The sequence below is a fragment of the Labeo rohita genome, chromosome 19 (assembly GCF_022985175.1).
Source record: "Labeo rohita strain BAU-BD-2019 chromosome 19, IGBB_LRoh.1.0, whole genome shotgun sequence".
Classification (NCBI taxonomy): Eukaryota; Metazoa; Chordata; class Actinopteri; order Cypriniformes; family Cyprinidae; genus Labeo; species Labeo rohita.
In genome coordinates this window covers 12,032,564-12,054,732 of record NC_066887.1, presented here as the reverse complement: position 1 = coordinate 12,054,732, position 22,169 = coordinate 12,032,564, and the positions used below count along the sequence as shown (strand labels likewise).

The window sequence follows — 22,169 nt, the reverse complement described above, 5'->3', positions numbered from 1 at the left end:
CAGTCATGCTTCTAGAGACCAGACTTAGTAATGACCAGCAGCGTGATTTTCTAAAGCAGACTATTCAACCTATTCATTTCAGTGGACACTGATATTTTAATTTGTTAGAACTGCAATGTAAAACATCAATGTTAAAAAAAAAACAGCTCTTAAATTTAAAGATGAATATTTATTTGTAGAAATATTCTCTAACATATATATATATATATATATATAGCCTATACACACACACACACACACACACACACACACACATATATATATATATATATATACATATAATAGATCACAGTGGAAAATTATTATAAAATATACTGTAATTAATCATACACACTAAAAAAAATCTGTACAAAGCTTCACTGGTACCCATATATATTATGGATCACAGTGAAATTTTTTTTTGAAATATACTGTCATTAATTATACACTCTCAATAAATAAGTACAAAGCTTGACTGGTACCCATATATATGATGGATCACAGTATTATATTATATTTGAAAAAAAAAAGTACCCTAAGGTTAAAAAGCTAAAAGGGACACTTTGTATCTTATTTACATCTAAATTATGCATATTCATACCTTAAAGGCATATATTAGTATTTTAAAATGACATATTAGTACCTAAAGTGTTCATATTACCTCCAGTGACAGTGACCTTTTTTCTGGGAGTGTATATATTTCTGGGTCATTTTAGAATGAAATACAAAATACATTATTAAAAACCAAACAGCAGTTGTTGAATTTCTTTACATTTTATTCCATTTTAATTAATAGCTGCTACATTCCAGTTTGCTTTCTGCACCGGTTGGCACCTTTAATTATAATTTCTTAGGCATTTCAGTTTTGTCTAATAATAAGCGGTTTTGTATAATACACGGTAAATTGACATGTTAAAACTGTTCACGTTAACAAACATTTTTGCATGGTGTCAGAAAAAATGCAAGATTTTTGTCTTGATATTTGCCTTCCTGGTGGGTCATCATGCTTCTTTGGCCGATCCTGCTGGGAAGCTGTTAATTAGCCGGATCTCTGTCAAAGCTCTGCCCACCTGGTAGCCTTTAAGATCATGCATTAAGAGGTTTTAAAGCTACTTAGGCTCACACCAGAGAGATCTCATGGTTTGGATCCACCTTGCTTTATTGTATTTCACAGTCATTTGTTTAGTAAAAGGAAAATGTGTTTTCTACATACTAGTGTCTAATGAGACTATTAGAGCCACAGATTTCCCATTATCTCGTCCCTATGTTATTCTTCTCCTCTCAGTGGTTGTCATGATACCTCCTCATAGGCAAGGCAGGATTACAGATTGGGCGTTTGAGGCATACACCCTGGATCCTGGACCCTCAGGGGACTCATGCAGTGAGATCACGTATAAATCAAACAGAGGCGTCACTAAAGGGGGCCTATTATGCAAAAATCACTTTTATAAGTTGTTTGAACACAGGTGTGGGGCCACAGTGTGTAAAAACAACTAGCCTATAACGGTAAAAATCCACCCACTTGTTTTTTTTTTTATAATCCTAATAAATCATAAACGGTCTCTTTGAACACAGCATTCCATATTTCTGTCATTTATGACGATCTCTGCCCTGAGTGAGAAGCAGCAGTCTGCAACCCTTACTGTTTTCTTGCTGTAGCTGCTGGAGGTATACAATGTCAATGCCAAAGAGGCATTATAAGTGTTGTTTTCTGATGCACCAACGAATCTCCATAGACTCCCTCCACCTGAGCTGCGGAGGACACTGTGGTTAAGTTTCATTTTCAAAGCAAATGTCCTAGAAAATAGTCCCCTATATGTTTAGGGATCAATACCAATGCTTTATGCGTGAACGTTTCTTGGCATTCTGTAAGGCTAATGTTGCTAAAGCTACCATTGTCTCTGCCTGTTTTCTCTGGAATGTGTAAATAGGAATGTGGTAGTTAAAATCGCATATGAAAGTAATGTGAAGTCAACTGCTTGAATTTGTCAAGCTCATAATAACAAGTGGGACTTTTAAAGTTTGTGATAGCACGCAATGGCACCATGAGACCAGCTGTGTCGTTATTTTTATCGCACCGTCTGTGTAATTTATAAATGCGCATTTATTATGCGCAGTACAATTAGATGACTGACTTTTAAACCGATGCCGGTTCGAACATATAAGACTGAACACTCCTACTAAGAGTTTCTGACATGATTGTTTTTCCTTTGCCAGATCTTGAAGCTCTGCCCTCTTCTCTTCTGAAAAAGGGACGGAGCACCAGCTCCTTTGCATTTAAAGGAACAAACAGAAAAATGGCACATTTTGGCTTATACCCTAAAGCCTGGGACACTCCAAGTCGACTTCAAAGAACTAGCAGCAACAAAAGCTGAAAGTGTTGTCGCCTCATGTCGACAGCATCCAGACCAAAAAGCTGCACTTTGAACACACCACACACTACAGCTGACTATGAACTAATATGTGTGTTCTGCATTTAAAGTGAGAAGAATGAGCTGTCTGTATCAGCAGCTTTTAATAGTATGTATTTGTCATTCAAAAGGAGAAACTGAAATAAGGATATATATATATATATATATATATATATATATGTAGATATATGAAACATAAACAAAGCAGCGCTTGCTTACCATTGTGAATATCAGTTATGTTAATAACTTTCTTTATTTTAAGCGGCTCATGTTATTGAAAATATTCACATATTGGAATGCTTGGGAAAGATTACGTAATATTAGAACAGTGTTCTGTTTGTGCCGCCTTCAGTTATTTACTCGTTTTCATCACTATTGCTTTAATTCTCTAGCAAAATGTGTCTTTCGCTAAACTGAACAGCCAACCAGAGTTCTCACTTGCGTTGACGGCCCCAACGCCAAATCGCCAACATGAGCACGACGAGAGGCGACGTGTGGAACTCACCAAACAAACTAGCTTGACATTGACCAACAACCAACCGACGGCTTGGTGTGTGGCCCGGGCCTTAAAAATGTACAGATAATTAACTCAACTCTTTATCATCCAAGATGATCATGTGTTTCTTTCTTCAGTCGTAAAGAAATTATGTTCTGAGGAAACATTTCAGGAATGTTCTCCATATAGTGGACTTCTATGGTGCCCCCGAGTTTGAACTTCCAAAATGCAGTTTAAATGGCTCTAAACGATTCCAGCCAAGGAAGAAGGGTCTTATCTAGCAAAAAGATTGATTATTTTCTAAACAAACTGACAATATATACTTTTTTTTATTTTCATTGATATACTTTTTATTTTCATTGAAAATAATTTTCATTGAAAATAATCATTGAAAATGATTGATCGTTTCATTAGATGAGACCCTTCTTCCTTGGCTGGGAACGTTTTGAGCCATTTGAAGCTGCATTTAAACTGCATTTTGTTCAAACTTGGGGGCACCATTGAAGTCCACTATATGAAGATGATTCCTGAAATGTTTTCCTCAAGAAACATAATTTCTTAACGACTGAAGAACGAAAGACACAAACATCTTGGATGACAAGGTGGTGACTAAATTATCTGTAAATTTTTGTTCTGGAAGTGAACGTCTCCTTTAATTTTGAACAGGCTATAAAAATTATCTGTGGGGTATTTTGAGCTAAAAATGAACACTATGGGGACATCAGAGACTTACCTATCTTGTAAAAAGGGGCATAAAAGGTCACCTTTAAAAGTAAAACACGACTCAACCCACTCTGCCACAGCCACCTTTGTTTGTTTGATGTATCTGTAAGGGCCCCATATACATTTTTAGTGTTTTTGGTAGGTAAAATATCTATCTATCTGTCTGTTTATATATCTCTCACATAATGCACTATGTTCTCTGGGACCCCAACATAAACGTGCCAATGTTTCCAGTCAGTTTTTAGTCTTGAGTCTTATATCAGCTTCTTTTTTAGGTGTTGTTGTACCCATCTAAAAGAAGCGTTATGGACCCTGACACAGTAGCATTGGTCCCATTCGGCGTAGTGACATCTTATTAAAGCGGCACCACGTAATCCTACCAACACCCTCCCTTGCTTTAAATCCGCTCGTCCGGTGCAGTTCCGTAGACGCACAGCCTCCTCCTCCAGCAGAGCAGCGCCGCGGCTCGTGTTCCTACGGTAACATGGTGTGCAGAGCGCGGCAGCAGTAGACAGTATCGCTGGACCGTAAGAGAAGGCGCTCACGCTGCTTGTCCTGCTCTCTTTCCACAACATATCAACACATCGAGGGAAACTTCGCGTTTCTTGCACACGGTAAGCCAGATATGACGGCCAATCAACGCGCCCTGCTTACTTACTGTAAAATATTAATAATTAATTTTAATTCTTAATGACGGAACGTTGGCTCTCCTTTTGCAGCGAGTCTGTATTGTCAAACAGCATCCCATCATAAGCACGGGGGAAATAACGGGCTCTGTTTGGGATACGGAGAACGGTTGAAAATTAAGCCTGTAGTTGCAAACAAATGTAATTAAAAAGGAAGACGCAAATGCAAAATAACGCATTTGATGGACAGTTCACAACACAGGATTGGGGTCATTGTGCAGCCTCCATGTCGTGCGAACAGTACTTTATGAATGAATCGATAGTTTTGTGATTATGACGGACGTAAGGAATGTTTAGATGGGTCAGGGGTCGCGCTTGACGGATGTGCGCGCTTCCAGTAATTCTGTTTGGACAGTCAGGCGATGCTATTGTTCAAACTGAGCTTCTGAAGAGCCTGAGGAAGCGGGACACGAATCCTGCGCAGACTGCTGGGATCAGTCATTAGCCTGCTCGAAAAAGTAGCCAATGCACAATAATTCTGAAGCAATTACCTACAACGTAAACTGAATTATTATGAAGAGTAGCGTAGTGTTCAGCAACCTGCAGTAGACTCCAAAACAGCACGATGTCAACAATCAACAAAAATCTGGAAAAAAGTGACATATTTACGTTTGTGCTGCAGCACGAATGAGTGAGTGTGTATTTTATGACGCAATTTTACGATGCTTTTAAAATAACTAGATAATTATTTAATCGATTCGATTAAAGATAAAAAGAACCTAAGAGCAGGCTATATATTATACTAATAGCAAGTGTACCATTGGCTACTGTACGATATTTATGAAACCCCTTCTACCAACAGACGGCAGCATATTTCGTATTGCTTCCTAGTTATTGAATAAAAATAAAATATATTATAACATAAAAGACGACAGTAAGTATGTTTATTTAAAACAAATTTGAGCGATTTAGCCATGATTGCATAAACATTTTAATAAGCACATAAAATAAACGAAATGTTATTGGATAGTTCTAGTTATGGTCATTTTTTTGACATTTCTATGTGCATTTTTTATGTAGGCTATATGTGGTCCATGACCACAAAACCAGTCTTAAGTAGCACAGGTATATTTGTAGCAAAAGCCAAAATACATTGCATGGGTCAAAATTTTTCTTTTATGCCAAAAATATTATGATATTAAGTAAAGATCATGATCCATTAAGATATGTTGTAAATTTCCTACTGTAAATATATCAGCACTTTTTGATCAGTAATATGCATTGCTAAGAACTTTATTTGGACAACTTTAAAGGTGATTTTCTCAATATTTAGATTTTTTTTTGCACCCTCAGATATATTGTCCTATCATACCAAACCATACATCAGTGGAAAGCTTATTTATTCAATTCTAATAAAAAATTGACCCTTATGACTGGTTTTGTGGTCCAGGGTCACATATGAAAACATTTCTAGGGGCCCACAGGTCTTAGTGGTACCAGATTTTTCTTTAATAAACCCAATTCATATATCTGACATATCAGATTTTGGTTCCTTTTATAAATCTAGGTGATACATTCAAATTGAACTTGCATATGAATGGTGGTTTCTCCATGCCATTGATGTTGTTGAAGGCTACGGTTATGTAAGAAGATAATAGTGGGAAAGGCGGGCTCATCTGTAGCAGTCTGTTTGTAATCAGACTGCTGGTCCCACTGAATCCCTTCCGGACATGCTTTATTCAAAGTCACACATTGATCGATGAAGCGGGTTATGACATCAGGTCAGGGTGGGGTTAGGGATTTCTTTTTACGTCAGATGTGCTGATAAGTGTGTGAGATTAATGTTTGCGTGTGGGCTCAAATTATACATGCGGGTGGTGGTTGAGCTGTCAGAATTTCTTTTAAAATTACATTGAACACAACGTTAGGATTTGTGTGCGTTGTGCTTTTTTTCATTATAAAGACTGTTTATTTAGATTACAACATAAATGTATTGTAAACTCAGTCCACTTTTGCACTATATTCCAAGTCAGCTAGCTTTGTTTGACAAACAGAAGAAGAGGAAGAGCAGCATAATAATTTTTCATAAATCTCTATTTTTGTGTTCAATGGAAAAAGTGGGTTTGTAACAGTGAATAATGACATAATTTAGATTTTTGGATGAACCACTTCTTCGAAGAAAATGCTTTCCATTGAAATTGACTTTGTTTCTAAGTTGTGTAGTCTGCGAAAATAGAAGATGACAGTGACCCAAGGGCTCTGTAGTTTCTGCTTGCCATTAACAGCACCGTTTAAAGTATGTGATCAGTGCTTGAGACACATGATGCATTGCCTCTGTGAGGCTAGAATCTCCCGTCGGGGCTTTTCCTTGGATTTCTCTTAGAAATCTCGTGATCTCATTAGCTGTCTCATTAGTTCTCACTCTGCTGTTTTCTTTAGTGGCTCGAAGCACATGATCCTCTTTGGCACTGGTGAAAGGCTGAATGGAAGGTGGGTCTCATCCACTTTGTTCATTTTCAACAATAAATGACGGTATATGCACTCACTGCAGAGAAGTTGTGGTTTGCTGCACATAAAATGTAACTTTATGATACGTTATAGCGGAAACACTGGTCCATAAAACATCCACATTAGTTAATGGACATTAGTGATAATATTAGTCATGGCACTTAATCTGAGATAAAGATGACGTTCATGGTAGCTGTTAGAATAAATTAAAGTGCCCTTTGTAATTAAGATCATCAAGATAAAAAATATGGAAATCAGATCGTGCCATTACTTCCGATGCAGCAGGGAGACTGCAATCAAAAAGTCCTACAGAAAGTTCTCAGAGGCATTTGAAATTTTGAGAATTTCAGATTTCGCTTTTTCACTGTAGTATGACTCAGCGTTATACTGCTCATTTGAACACTGTGAGTAACCAAGCCCCACATGTGCCTTTCACCTGACCACTGCGTTCCACTCAACCCGATTGTGGCTTCGCTGTGGGATGTGATTGTGAGTTTGAGAACCTTTTCAAGGGAGGATGTGGCTTTTGCCCCCCTACTGAGACGTTCTTGCTTCCTTTTTCCGTAGTATACCCAGATCTAGCCTTGCCCTGCGCCTTCCATTAGGCTGCTGAAAGAGAGGCCAATTACTCCCAGCAGCCGTGCTGTGGTTGATTCTAAGGGGCTCTCACAGAATCGCTATGTTGTTCTACTGGGAAAGCGTGTGTGTGTGGTAGGATGTGTGTTTTTGTGGGCTCAAGTGTTTCTTGGTGTGAGTAAATGCAATCAGTGTCATGCTGTTTTCTAAGCTCGCCGGCTGCATAGAGACTTAAGACCACATAAAGTCTGTGGCTGTTGCGGAAAATGCATGAGTGCCCTGCTTAAGTATAGTAACCTCTGGACCGAAATGTGAAGTTGTCTCAAGTACTTCTGTCTGCTTTTCTGTGAGGTCATGCTGACCAGCAGTGCTTCTGTACGTCCATTCTGACGTAGTTTTGGCTCTTTTAGTGGATCTTCCCACTGTTCAGATGGACTGGCTTGTATTCAGCATGAACTGCGACCTGGTGAGTCAGTTCCTTTTGCTGTCATGTCTTGGATGACCTTTCATTTACACTGGGGAGTTAGGAGGACCTCTTGAAGTTGATGAGTGCTATACTTGGTGTTGCAGGATGACTTAGCTGCTGACGGAGATAAGAAGAGGAAAAGTCATTTGCGTAGGGATTTCCTCATTTCAGAAATTTAGAGACCAACAGAAGCTCACAAAAGAAACTGCCAAAAGAAAGCAGTGTACGCTCTTAAAAATAAAGGTGCTTCACAATGCTATAGAAGAACCTTTTTTGTTTGAAGGGTTCCATAAAGAACCTTTAACATCTGAAGAAACTTTTTGTTTCACGAAAGGTTCTTTGTGGTGAAAGAAGGTTCTTCAGATTATAAAAAGGTAAGAAAGAGATGGTTCTTTAAAGAACCTTTGACTGAATGGCTCTTTGTGGAACCAAAAATGGTTCTTCTATGGCATCACTGTGAAGAACCTTTTAAAGCACCTTTATTTTTAAGAGTGTAGTGGATTCAAGTTGCAATTTCAAATAGAAGTTGCATAAGCTAAAAATGAATTAAGTCATTTAAAAAAAAGGAGCCAATGATCATGTCTTCAAAGTGAAATCTAAATGAAATTGTGAAAATATAGACTGTTTAAATAAGATTTTCACATAAAGAAATGATCAAATTAATATTTTTACTATTATTTAGATTTTTTTCTTTTTTATTTTATCATTATTATTTTGTTCAATTTGGGCGATTTTAACAAATATGAATAGTCCAGTCAGTGGCTTATAAAAATTATGTTCAAAATCTTATATTACGATACAAGTAATTTTATTTCACGCTAAAAATAAATATCACGATATAGTTACTTTTGCTCTAAATAAGGTCTTTATTATATCAAAAATTTTCATACCAAGCTCACTGAAGACAAGTGAACAGTCGGCGATTAAATAAGAAACTAATTACAAACAATATGACAAAAAAAATAGAACAAATAAATAAGAAATGCTACATACATTGTATAGAGTAATCAAATGTAACACTGCATATTCTTCACTGTGTAAATTAAATATATATTTCTTTTTACTAAAGTTACGAAAGTGAAAGATTTTCTCTCTTTTATTGTTTAATTAACAAGAATGACAGACAGCAGGAATATCAGACTCCTGTCACTTTAAGAGCTGCCCGGATCCAATAAACTGTTACATGTGTGTTTTCTTTCTCAGCTGTTTTCTTTCACTTAAGACCTGAATTACTGTGTTTACAAGAATACTTGCAAAGACAAATAACTTGCAAATAACATTTAGTATTCCCGCGCTCTATTAGCACTGTTCACATGCTCTCAGACAGTGTGCGCATATAATGAAATGTGTTCTCTTTTACTGCTGATTGCGCTTCAACAACTAAAATCACTTGCAATGCATAAAAACACGTGCATATGAAGTTTTCGTGACCACGTAGCACAGCAATATCACGTCAGCTTGTAGAGAGACGATAGTCCAAAATCACTACCGGTTGACGGATTTCTACCAGTTAATCGAGTCTACCGATATACCGCCCAACCCTGTTACATAGAAAAGGTGCCTCCTCATGTAGGCTGCCTTGTTGAGATCACATGACCAACCAATTTTTACAAAGCCATGCATAATGCAAAACCTTCTGTTGTTACGTGGTTAGTCATCCATACCACTAGGTGTCAGTATAAAGTTCAAGACCACTGTTGTATCAGTTGTTTAGGAAGATGAATGGAAGCACGTGAAGCCAAAAGAAACAGTGCACTTTTAAAAATATCCATGAGAACTGAAATGCTGATAGCAAATGACTCCTTGAGCATTACTGCATATTTGCTCCAACACAGCTGGAAGTTTCTACTTTTGAAAAGCTTGATTACCTGGCTAATATGTGTTTAATTAAAGTTGAAGCTAAACTCTGCAGGACTTTGGCCCTCGAGGCGCACCATTGGGCACTCTAAAGTAAATCACAAGGACTCAAATAATCACAAATAACTTTGAAATCTATTCATCCTCTACTTTCATTATATACTGTGTATATTGTCAGTATTCCCAAAAGATCTATGCATACTAATATACAAAATGAGAGCAACCGTTGAAGGTCAACGCACGCAATTAGTTTTCAGACACCCATGGTCTGATACACTGCTGTTGAGTCATGCCAAGACGGTGTTCTAGTAGACTACTGAGGTCAACACAGTTTACACAGACACAACCCATTACAGGATCAAAGTAAGCCAACCGTGTGGCACATTTGATCCCAGGCATGGGGATTGTGGGGGTTCGCTTCCTGTTCTGAGACTGTGCTGTGCTACATGATAGCGGTTGAAGGAGAAATTCGTGCTGAGGGGGCAATTTGCGTTCTGACGAAAGGGGATGTGTATTTTTAGTCTTGGCCTCATCACGACAGGAAATGGGATAGTGGGCTCCATAATGTCTCAAATAACATAGTTTTTGAGACATTTCTGGTTCCCTTTCTCCCAACCCTTAACACAGTTTCCCAAGCCCTCCCACTAAACAATAGACGGAACAGTTCATCCTTATTTGGGAATATCACTGCAGTAGTGTGAAGACCTCATACAGCTTTAGCATATATATTTGTGTATTGTGAATTTGATGGGATATTTATTGAATTGAAATAGCTGTCTTGAGTAATACACACTCATCATAATGAATTCTTGTAAGTGTATCGTCTTTCAACCACGAGTTTGTAACCAAATTTCAGGTGTGATAGGAAAGAGTTACTTGTCTTGCTGTCCTGTCATGGGACGTGCTGAGGTTGGCATGCCGTGCTGATGTCTGGACATTCATAAGGGTCAGCACTTTGAAAATCTGGCTGTGACTGGACACTTTGAAGCCTGTTTTGTTCATCGCCAGAGACCTGCGAAGCGAGAGATCAGTTCTCCTTGACCTGAATACTACGATGCCCTGGGCAATTAAGGTGTGGTGAGAATAATTACGATGTGGGATGGAGGATGTCCTCTGAGTCTGGCACATTTTAGCGTATAGTGTTAAAAATGGGAATGAGCTGCGCTACATTCTGTTTCCATTAATGGAAACTTCCACAAAATCTGCTGTACTCTCTGGCGTGACAAAAAATATCACAGAATAAATTGAGACCAGATTATCTCTATGAACATGAAAAGGCTTTACTTTTTTGGTTTTAGTCCACTAATATGGGTTATTCAGTGTCTTGGATATTAGTGGATGCCTTTGTTTTTGACCAAGACCAATATGTCTGATATACAGTTAAGGTCAAAAGTTTACATGCACCTTGCAGAATCTGCAAAATGTTAATTATTTTACAAATGCATGTTAATTATCATACAAAATGCATGTTATTTTTTATTTAGTACTGACCTGAATAAGGTATTTCACATAAAAGATGTTTACATATAGTCCACATGAGAAAATAATAGTTGAATTTATAAAAATGATCCTGTTCAAAAGTGTACGTACACTTGATTCTTAATACTGTGTTGTTAGCTGAATGAACCACAGCTGTGTGTGTGGGTTTTTTTTTGTTTAGTTTTTCTGAGTCTCTTGTTTGTCTTGAACAATTAAACTGCCTGTTGTTCTTCAGAAAAATCCTTCAGGTCCCACAAATTCTTTGGTTTTTCAGCCTTTTGTGTATTTGAACATTTGAACCCTTTCTAACAATGACTGTATGATTTTGAGATCCATCTTTTTACACTAAGGACAACTGAGGGACACATATGCAACTGTGATGCATTAAGAGCCGGGGGTGAAAACTTTTGAACGGAATGTGAACATTTTTCTTATTTTGGAAAAATATCATTTTTATTTATTTATTCATTTATTTAGAACAGCCCTTTTTGAATTTGAAGATCAGGGTAAATTTAACTTATTTCATCTTTTGGGAAACATGCAAGTATCCTCTATAGATTTTTGCTGCTGCTGCAAAGCAAGTACAGGGAACTTGCTACCACCTATACATACGCCAATACTGCTGCACAAACAGCATACATATTAACCTGCAGCAGCTATACAGGTGGAGCTAGGGAGGTGGAGGGTTTTAGAAAAACTCTAAAAGCATGCTGTAAACTGCTCTAGAGAATGCTAACCAGCCATTTAAATGTAAAGCAGCAAGCTCACTGGCTGCATTTGCAACATGAACCAGCTTGTGTCAAGTAGTTTAACGCTGAGAACATCATCACTTTGCGTTAACGACCCATCAGCCTGTGTAATTGTAATTGCTTTTGTACACAGATTACAGCTCCATATGTTTCGCTTTCCGGACGTAACAAGCTCAATAGCTCAGCCGGCACAGGATTGGACTTCGAATGTGGAATCCTTGGGTACAAATCCTGTGAAAAACATGACTGACGATGGAAGAGCTGAAAGATGAGAGATTCAAAAACAAGCTAAAACGGCATGGTTGCGATTGCATTTTTATATCATATTCCCTTTTGTTCATACTATCGGGTAGGTTTAGGTGTAGTGCAGATGGTATGTTATTTTAAAAAGTCACTGAGCACTGGAGTTATCGCACCACTCAATGGACAGTTCAGGTCAGAACTGCAGACACGACACATACAAAAATATATAAAACAAATATAAAACAAACCATATGTAGGTTAATCTGTTCCGGGAGAAAAAACAAAGACTCTTTTAGAGCCACTTCACATCGAATATGTCATGAACACATACATTTTGCGTTTTGTGAAAAAGTTCTCACGGGTATATTTTTATCATGAGATCAGGTTGACAAAACTTTTGGATATTATATAAAAAGAAAGGCCTGTATTTCAGTTCTTTTTGCAAGCAAATACAAAGATACTCAGGGGAGTGCAATAGTTTTGCAGGAGAATATACAGGTTCATGAGTGAATGCAATACTTTTGGATTTGACACAGGTGGAGATTAAAAATCTGTTAAAAATATACAAATATTGTCTAATTAATTGGTCTGAATGATAAATTGGTATATCACTAATTTCTAAAAAAATATTCTTGTTCAACATGACTTTTCCAACTTTTCCTTTGTGTAGGTTTTAACTGAAAATGAGCATAAAAGTCACATGCAAACTTAACAAAAAATATTGTCAACCAAGACAAATAAGAAACTTAAAAGCTAGCATTGTCTACATGGTTTCATCATCTTAAGTTGAAGTTAACGCAGTATGACACTGGACTAAGGGCCTTCATGAATTCTATCCAAAAAAGGAAAATCCTCAAAACAAAGCTAAATAAAGCTCTATAAAGATCACCCACAAGCTTGTTTACGTTGTTTTTGTTCACTTAAACGTGCCAGCCTGAGGATGTGGACCAAGGTTTCTTACAGATCTTACTAAACATTTTAGGCATTTTAGGGAGTTTTTCCTTGCTGCTGTCGATGCTGTGGGTTTCCTGTTGGGGATTTCAAAGCACTATTCCATGTACAGTTGCTTCGGAATGATTTGCATTGTCAGATTGGTTAAATATAGTTTAAATAAATTTGAATTGAAAATCACTGATGTGATTTAGCTGTAGCCACAGAGGCTACAGCTGGTGCTCTTCTGCTAATGCTCTCTCCACTGTCTGCTTTCTCATTCCTCATTAGTGCATTCTGAAATGTTAGTAATGGAGGCTTAGGGAACATGTCCATAGCCCGGCTCAGTATGGCAATTGGAATAAGCGTCTGTCGGAAGAACAGATGTGATTTGTGTGCCTAGCAGTTGTTAAGTGCCTGAAGACCACCAGAAACCAGGTTAGCAGAATTCACAAGCTCAGACAAGTGACTGCAGGCAGAATCTTAGAGCGCAGAGATGTTTCAATCAGTCTTGGTGTTTTTATGCAATTGTCAGCGGGACGAGCTGTTCCTCTTGCCTTACGGAAACCTGACCAACTTCTGACTTTACTGAAGTAGCGCAAGAATGAGATCAAAGATAATTCTTTTAAACTGTAATAAAATTTCACATTGTTGTAATCCTGGGCAGTTTGACCAAAAATCTGTATCACCTTTTTAGGATTCTTGTGGTTTTGGCAGTTTTTCACGGTTTTTCCCTGACTGTGCCTTTATATGAATCAGAATGCACATGGTAAAAAAATGCAAATGCATATTTTCCAGTTTTCAAAACATTTTGAGACTCAAATACTAAAAAATGCTCTTTTCTTGAAACAACATAAAAACCCTTGTCAGACCAACAAATGTTGTCCCAACTAGTCAAACACAGTTGTCTGAACAAAGAATTTCATATTGTTGAAATTTTAAGACTTTGTGAGTTCCCAGCATACATTGCAGCATGAATAAATTATGCAGTTACTGTTATAGGATTATTGTTTTGCTGTTTGCATAATTCACTGTTTAGCATTGTAAATAAACAAAAAATTGATACTTGAAAAAAAATAATCTCAATGACAGTAATTGTTGTCTCAGTGGCTGTGACAAGACTTTTTTCTATCAGCAAATAAGACAATCAGCATTGCATGAACAAACAATTTATGTTGGCTAAACAAAGTATCTTTACTGAGAAAAACTATTGTTAAGAGAACTCAAAAGCCTTACTGCATCAAGTTGCCTTACTTTTTAAAGTTTTCTCAACTATTTATTTTCAGAACTGCTGCATCCACGATCCAAACAAACATGCTACGTGGCATTAGCAGTTTTTAATGTAAATTAGATTGTATAATTTCAACATTTTAAGCAAAAACAGAATAATGTCTTTGAAAGCTGAATTGCTTACAACCTTGATCACCTCCTTCACTAATAAGATCAGACTCTCTGCGAAAAGCTATTTGTGTTCCTCGAGCTAGTACACCGAGAGCTGATGCCCAAATCCCAGTCAGTGGGATTTACAGCTGCAGAAGGACTCGTGCAACAGGTAACTCCAGAGGGATGAATGATACGCTGCCTCTGCTTCACTCCACTGCATTGCACGTCCCAGAGGAAAAATGGGAAATCCAAAGCAGAAGTTACATTCTAATTATGTCGCCTCCATAATTCAGGTTCTCCAGAGCTAACAGGCGGACCGCAGTGCAGGAAATTACCATAACCCAAACCCTTAAAAACGAGGCTACTGAAACCGTGCCCTGGCTGCCCTGTCTGTTTCTCTACACTGATCATGACTAATGACCTTCAGGCCCAGTTTGAGAAGATACTGTAGATCTCAGGAATGGGCAGCAGCAGGCGGCTCCACAGCCCTGCGAGGTGATTTATGTGTTTGTGTCTTCTCGCGGCTGAACAGTCAGCCAGCGCTAGACTGGTTGGCAGGAGACCGCCACCAAATCTGGCAACAGGAACTCACAAACCGATCCCTCAGCAACTTCAAGCAGGTGGACGTTTGAGGCTGAAATTAATGAATTTGTTAAACATCAGTGGTTTTGCAGAGGTTTTGAAGTAACACTCGGGGGTGAATCCAAATCGTGCTAATTGCAATATTTTGATAAGCACTGCCATATATTTTTAATCCATCAACAGTAACAGAATAGCAGACCTTCTGTGTGTGTTTGTGTAAGCAGGCTGTGCAGAGTAAGGTGTTATGTGAATTAATCTGTGCTTGTACAGCTGGGAGATTATCCAGTTGACATATCTCTATGCTGATGTTATGTTCATATAAAAGCCACATGGAGGCTAAACTAGGATACGTTTTCTCCCCAGTTCTGTTACGTCTCTGTAATCTTGTCACTGGATTTTTTTTTATTAATATGAGTTGATAAGAGTAAAGTGACATTTCAAATGGCTAAAAGTTATTAAACTGCACGGTGCAGCTGATCGCACTGAAGTATTTTTTTTTAAAGTCAACATGAAATGATATTCACAAACCATTTTGCTTATGTAATCTGACCTTTCGGAGTCAAACTGGGTATAATAATAAAATGTACAGTGAGAGTTGATGTTATGCATCAGGAATTGATTGGATCATGCAAAGTGAAAACAAATTGTAGAGGGGTTTTTGGTGGCTGAACGTCAAGCAGCATTGATTTGCTATATGTCAGCTGTACTGGAATCAGAAAAAAAATTTGGGGCATGAGTTGTGAGACTGAAGTCTAAATTGAGAAAAAAAAGAAGTGATGTACGCAAAAATACTGCGGTATATTGGCGTTTTTTTGCAACATGCAAAACCAGATATTAGTAAATGACTCTTATGAGCGAGTTCTTGTAATGAATCATTCAAAAAGACTCTCAAACTGTTTTTTTCCAGCTGATGAATGATAGAAGTTATCAGCCAATCAGAATCCACCCTGCAGCTCTAGTATTAAAGTGATAGTTCACCAAAAAATTAAAATTCTGGCATTAATGACTCACCCTCATGTTGTTCCAAAACTATAAGACATGTTCATCTTCGGAACACAAATTAAGATATTTTTGATGAAATCAGAGAGCTTTCTGACCCTGCATAGACAGCAACGCAGCTGAAATGTTAAAGGCCCAGTAAGGACATTGTTCAAGTAATCCACATGACATCAGTGATTCAGCTGTAATTTTAAGAAGCTACAACATTTTTTTGTGTGCAAAGAAAACAAAAATAATCACTTTAAAAACACTCTTTTTACCTTGTCAAAATCAGCTCTGCAAAAATCAGCCTGTTCTGGTGGATGTTGCTTTAAATGTTAATGAGCTCTGCTCGCCCCGCCCCTCACTTCTCGCTGTGGAGTGACGAGCCTGTTTACTTTAGCCACGTTTAGCCAGGAAACTTGCTAACTAGCACGTTATTAGGAAAGTCGATTGCAAAGATTCATAAAAAAAACTTTATATTCACTTCTGCTGTAAGTGAAGCCAGATCACGAATGATTCGCACAAACATAGACACATTTATGTAGATCAGAAGGCGGCCTCTGTTGGTGTGATGTCGTCACACAGATAAGATGCTGAGAATGGCTTGATTTGAAAAAGGGGAAATTATTTTTACAGATTAAATAAAAACCACTGGGTGGATTTTTATAATTATAGGGTGTTTGTGTACACACTGCCAACACACATTTCAGTTCAAACAACATGTAAAAGTGAACTTTGCATTCGATGACCCCTTTAAAAACACATTTGTTGATTAGTGCTATTTTAACTTACTTATGCAGATTTGAGCTGTTTTGTCAAACCATAGTTTCACAGGGTTTGTACTGGAGCTCTTTATCACTCAAGTGCAACGCCGTATCGCATAAGCTACTGAGCAAACCTACTGAATTAGAAAACTCATACATATGAGGCTGTATATATGATGACAACGTTCAAATGTATCAGTTTTCAAATCGAGCAGGATGTTAAAATAGTTTTGAAGTCATAACATAATATTCTGCAAGTCACTGTGTGAAAATTATGCTTTATTAATCAAAACTCTGTACCTGTTCATTTAAACTGGTAACTGCAGTGATTCATTCATATAGGTATGTTTTTTCAGTTTTCCAGAAATGTATTTCTAATGAGCCTATGTTGCTTCCATGTCAGTCTTCGACACATGTTCACGAGAGTATCATGACACATGCATGTTTTAATGCATTTTAGCAAAGTCTTGAATGTGTCAGTTGCATTGCTGTCTATGCAGGGTCAGAAAACTCTCGGATTTCATCAAAAATATCTTAATTTGTCTTCCGAAGATGAACAAAGTTCTTGAGGATGAGTAATTAATGACAGAATTTAAATTTTTGGGTAAACTATACCTTTAAAGTGGCAGACAACGACTGCAGCATGCTTTTAACAAACAGAATGTTATCTTGCATTGATGTGGATGGTTATCATTATAATTATCATTCTGTGTCTAAACAGGCCTTTAATCAGTAAATAATGATTACTCTCAGTGATATCTGTTTTGAAATTAAGCACATTTTAGTACCTGTGCATCAAGAAACGTAGCTCAATAACACAAATAAATAGCTTTAAAGAGTCTTAGAATTGCAGTATTTTTTCCTTTCACACTCACTGTAGTTTTTAACATCTCTGTAGTTTAAATAAGTCCTTAGGTTACTTCCAGTGTCTGTGTCGGTAATTTAGCCATCATTCATTTGTTCCTTTTAGGCACTCTGTAAAAGATATCACCACTCTATACCCTTTGGGAAAACAATGGAATGAAATCTAATACATACTCTTTCTATTTAGGCTACTGCCTGAGGGGTCGTTAGACAAATGCTAAACCTTTATGTTGTTTCCTACTCCTTTACACATTATCTCCACTTCGGGAAGAGATCCTGAGGGGCTGGGAGTCAAACTGTGGTCGTGGTCCAGCTGCTATTTAGGTGTGGTTCTCTCGCAGCTCCAGTGGCTTCTGTCAAAGAGCATTTCTTCCAGTTAAACGTGATCAATGTTTATTTTCCGGCTGAGAGCAAACGCGCATATTATCTGAATTTTAAAACACATTTAGAGAGATTTCAGGTCGAGGGGTTGCTCATCTGTGCAGTATTTCAGAACAGTGTTTCAGTGGAAGTAGATAAGCTGACTTTTATGAGTGCCATTGCAGTGCTGCAGTATTTGTGTGTGTGTGTGTTTGCAATCTTTACAGACTGCACAGGAAAGTTTGGGACCTGACATAACAAGATGAATTATGTTTTGGCCTGAGTATGAGGCAGATGTATGGAGGATAGGATTGGCACTTCCAGACTCCTTATAAATTGTATATTGCGACGTAAAAGCTCCTGCCAAATACACTTTAGTAAGATGGCAGGTAATAAAGCTACAGACTCAGGTCAACAAGCTGTTAAGAGGTCCTATTGTTATCTATTGAATTCCACATCTATAACGAGCAACGCTAAAGAGGCGAACCTTGATTAGTCCCTGAGAATGAATTTTTCATGAATGTGAACATCTCAATGCTCTTGAATTCTTTGAAACCGAATGCTTTAAACAGCCTTTAAACACTGCTGTTCCATCTGGGCTTTTGCTTGTGGCATAAAAGGTATTTCAAAGAATTCAAAAAGGTTGACGTCTGTTTGGAGAAATACTTTATTCTTGAAGACTTTCATTTAGAGATGCACTGATATTAAAATTCAGGCCGATAAAGATACTGTAAGTCAATAATAACTTTCATGATACCTTTTGCTTTTGTTCATATATAATTATTTTAACTCAGCAGACTCAATTATATTACTATTATAATTATTTTAACTTACATTTTCACATATGTTAGCCTGAAATGTTCTTTTAAAGTCGGAATTATATATATATATATATATGTATAGATTTGAGGTCGAAAGTTTACATACACCTTGCAGAATCTGCAAAATGTGAATTATTTTACCAAAATAAGTGGGATCATACAAAATGCAAAAAAATACAAAAAAGACATTTTATGTGAAATATTACCCTTTTCAAAAGTTAACATACACTTGATTCTTAATTCGGTGTTTTTTTTTTGCTTAGTGGTAGTTGTTCATGAATCCGTTGTTTGTCCTGAACAGTTAAACTGCCAGCTGTTCTTCATAAAAATCCTTCAGGTCCCACAAATTCTTTGGTTTTTTAGCCATTTTGTGTATTTGAACCCTTTCTAACAATGACTGTATGATTTTGAGATCCATCTTTTGACACTGAGGACAACTGAGGGACTCATATGCAACTATTACAAAAGGTTCAAACGCTCACTGATGCTTCAGAGGGAAAAACGATGCATTAAGAGCCGGGGGTGAAAGCTTTTGAACGGAATGTGTACATTTTTCTTATTTTGCCAAAATATCATCTTTTTTTTGTTTCCTTCTGGAGCATCAGTGAGAGTTTGAACCTTCTGTAATAGTTGCATATGAGTCCCTCAGTTGTCCTCAGTGTCAAAAAGATCTACTCACACTCAAGCCATCATAGCCATTGTCTTTCAGACAAATACAATCGGAGTTATATTAAAAAATGTCTTGGCTCTTCCAAGCTTTATAATAGCAGTGAATGGCTGTTAAGATTTTGAAGCCAAAAAAAAGTGCATCCATCCATCATAAAAAGTACTCCACATGGCTAAAAAAAAGGCCTTCTGAAGCTCATCAATGCGTTTGTGTAAGAAAAATATCCTTATTTAAAACTTGCATTTTTCATATATACCTAGGATGACTTCAGGATAAGTATATCTTGGGGTAATTTTCATTTTTGGTTGAACTATCCATTTAAACTGTCAGATGGGTATAAACAATTAAGTATACAATGTTGACCAGTACAAAAAAAAGTAAATATAAAATCCAATATTAACCAATAATAGTCATAGTACTAATATATTGTGCATCACTAGTTTAATTTCCCTTAAGTGTATGCTGTTTAAAGCCAGTACCAGTGTAATAAATTAGACTGTAGTGATCATGAGTGTACAGCTGGTCATAAACAGCATTCCTTTCCAATAGGTGCCTGTCTATTGTCTTTCAACGTCATGATCTGGTGTTCACACTTCAGCCCAAATGTTTTATAGGTTAAGATCTCGATTTCATATGTCAGCTCTCAGTTACATTAGTAATTTATGCTGCTATGTATATTCAAAGAAGCACTTAACTCATTTGAAGTGGAATGTGAAATAGTTTTTTTGAGCTTTTGTGCGTGTGTCCTTCTCTCATGTCTCTATTCTTTCCTCTTGTGCTCTGATGCTGTGCCAACGTGGATGAAGGCCGCTGGTCCCTTTTTGTGTGACCCACATAACCATAAGTGCTTCTAAAAGCCTGAGTTCCTCTAAGGAGACGTGCTCAGGGTTGACCTTGATGTACCACTTTTTCACACACTCAATCTCCTCAATCTCTAAGGCTCAGGCCAACTTGATAACTGTAGGTGTTTACAACAGTGAGTGTTTTTTTTCATGCTTTAGCAATGCTTACTAACACAAGCATCGCTGTTGCTTATATTTAGATACTATTTTTCACACATAAATGAGAATTCAGTCATCATTTACTCATTATCGTATCATTCTTGTAATTGAGAGATGTGCATGTACAACTTACTCACTGAGTCACTGCAAGAAAGCATTTCATTTAAAGCCTAGTCAATATTGTCTTTTGTTGAATAGAATAATACTCCATCATTGTATATAATAGACTGCATTTCTTCTGCAGCCACAGTGAAACCAAATTATTGTTCCTGAAACAATAAACGACAGATGAGCAGTTATACTCTTTCAGCACCATCTGCAACTCTATCCAGCTTATGATGCAACACACACACATACTGTATATGCACGTGTGGACACACACACGCGCTCACGCAGGGGTCGCAGAGGTCATCCCGTCTCCGATGATTATCAGGCTTACACGCTCAGAGCGAGTCCTAGTCGCTTTTGTTTATTATGATCAAGCGATCTGCCTACAGTATGCTGGCAGAGATGGCAGGACTTTCTTTATGCATCTCTCGTGAGGGTGGAGGAGGGATAGTGTAATAACGGCACACTATAGCCGACGTGTCTGAAAGCTTGTTAATGGAGGTGTAGGTCATACGCTGGGGGAGATGCTCATAGCGCGTGTGTCCATCTGTCTGCTTATGCCATATTTTTCCTGCATATAATCTCTTTTCTCACTCTCTCTCTCTTTATCTCTAGCACACAGTAATATCTACAATGCTCGTGCCATCATATGGCCCTACTGTAATCAGACTGAGAGATAAGTGTGTGATTTCTGTGTGACCCTCATTAACTGTCATGACTGAAAACAACACTAGTGTCAGAGCGCTTGTCCTGTGGTTAACTTGGAAACTGAAACACACAAATGTGGTAAATTTGATTGTTTGGAGTTAGATCATCAGTTAGATGATGTGAGATATAATTTGTAGATTTTTATTTTTTAATGTTTATTCATTTTGTTTTAGGAAATTGTGAGTGCTGCTTTACCATGCAAAATACAACAGTTTATATACAACAGTTCGACAGCAAGAGTGTGTAAATAAAATAAGAAACAACAGAGAATCTTTTAAAAACCCTATTTTGTGCAGAACTGCGTTTTTCCACCATTAATTACAATTTTAACCTGACAGTTTAACAGCTGAGCCCAGGCCTCTGTTACTAATTCAAAAACGTCAGTTTAGAACTTGTAACGAAGGAACGTTGAGTTGCTTTATTGAAATCTTATTGTATTGCTGTATTACAAGCTGTATTATGTAGAGTAAGTTAGAGTATTATGAGAGAGAGATGGACTGAACGAGTGTGATTACCTGCATCTGCTACAGCATTCATTATTCAGATCAATCTCATATTCACATTAAAACATTAGTTTGAATGTTCCCTGAGGAAAGCAATATCTTTGTCATACTATCCTTTCATATCTTAAAGGCACAATATATGTTTTTTGTCACTAGAGGGCGCATATTTAAAACAAACAAGAAACAAAGGGATAGTTTGATGACCCCGTAATTGAATGTGGAATCATGGGAGTTGTTGTCTTCATCCTCACAGCCAATGCAATCCGACAGGAATCGGCAGAAATTATGTTCATTGATGATGTATTAAAGACTTATTAAGGTCAATGTAGTATGAGAGTATGCAGGGTGGGGATAAAAATCGTGGAAGCAAAATGAAGACAACGT

General features: G+C 37.4%; 1 protein-coding gene across 1 annotated transcript in view; it reads left to right on the top strand.

The window, feature by feature from the left end:
• Nucleotides 1-4,017: 4,017 nt before the first annotated feature.
• The window catches only part of hpca (hippocalcin), a 46,656-nt gene continuing 28,504 nt past the window's right edge, over nucleotides 4,018-22,169 (top strand). Inside the window, exon 1 of the mRNA XM_051137415.1 lies at nucleotides 4,018-4,223. The gene's annotated coding sequence lies outside the window, so the exon portion shown is untranslated. The remainder of the gene's footprint in view (nucleotides 4,224-22,169) is intronic.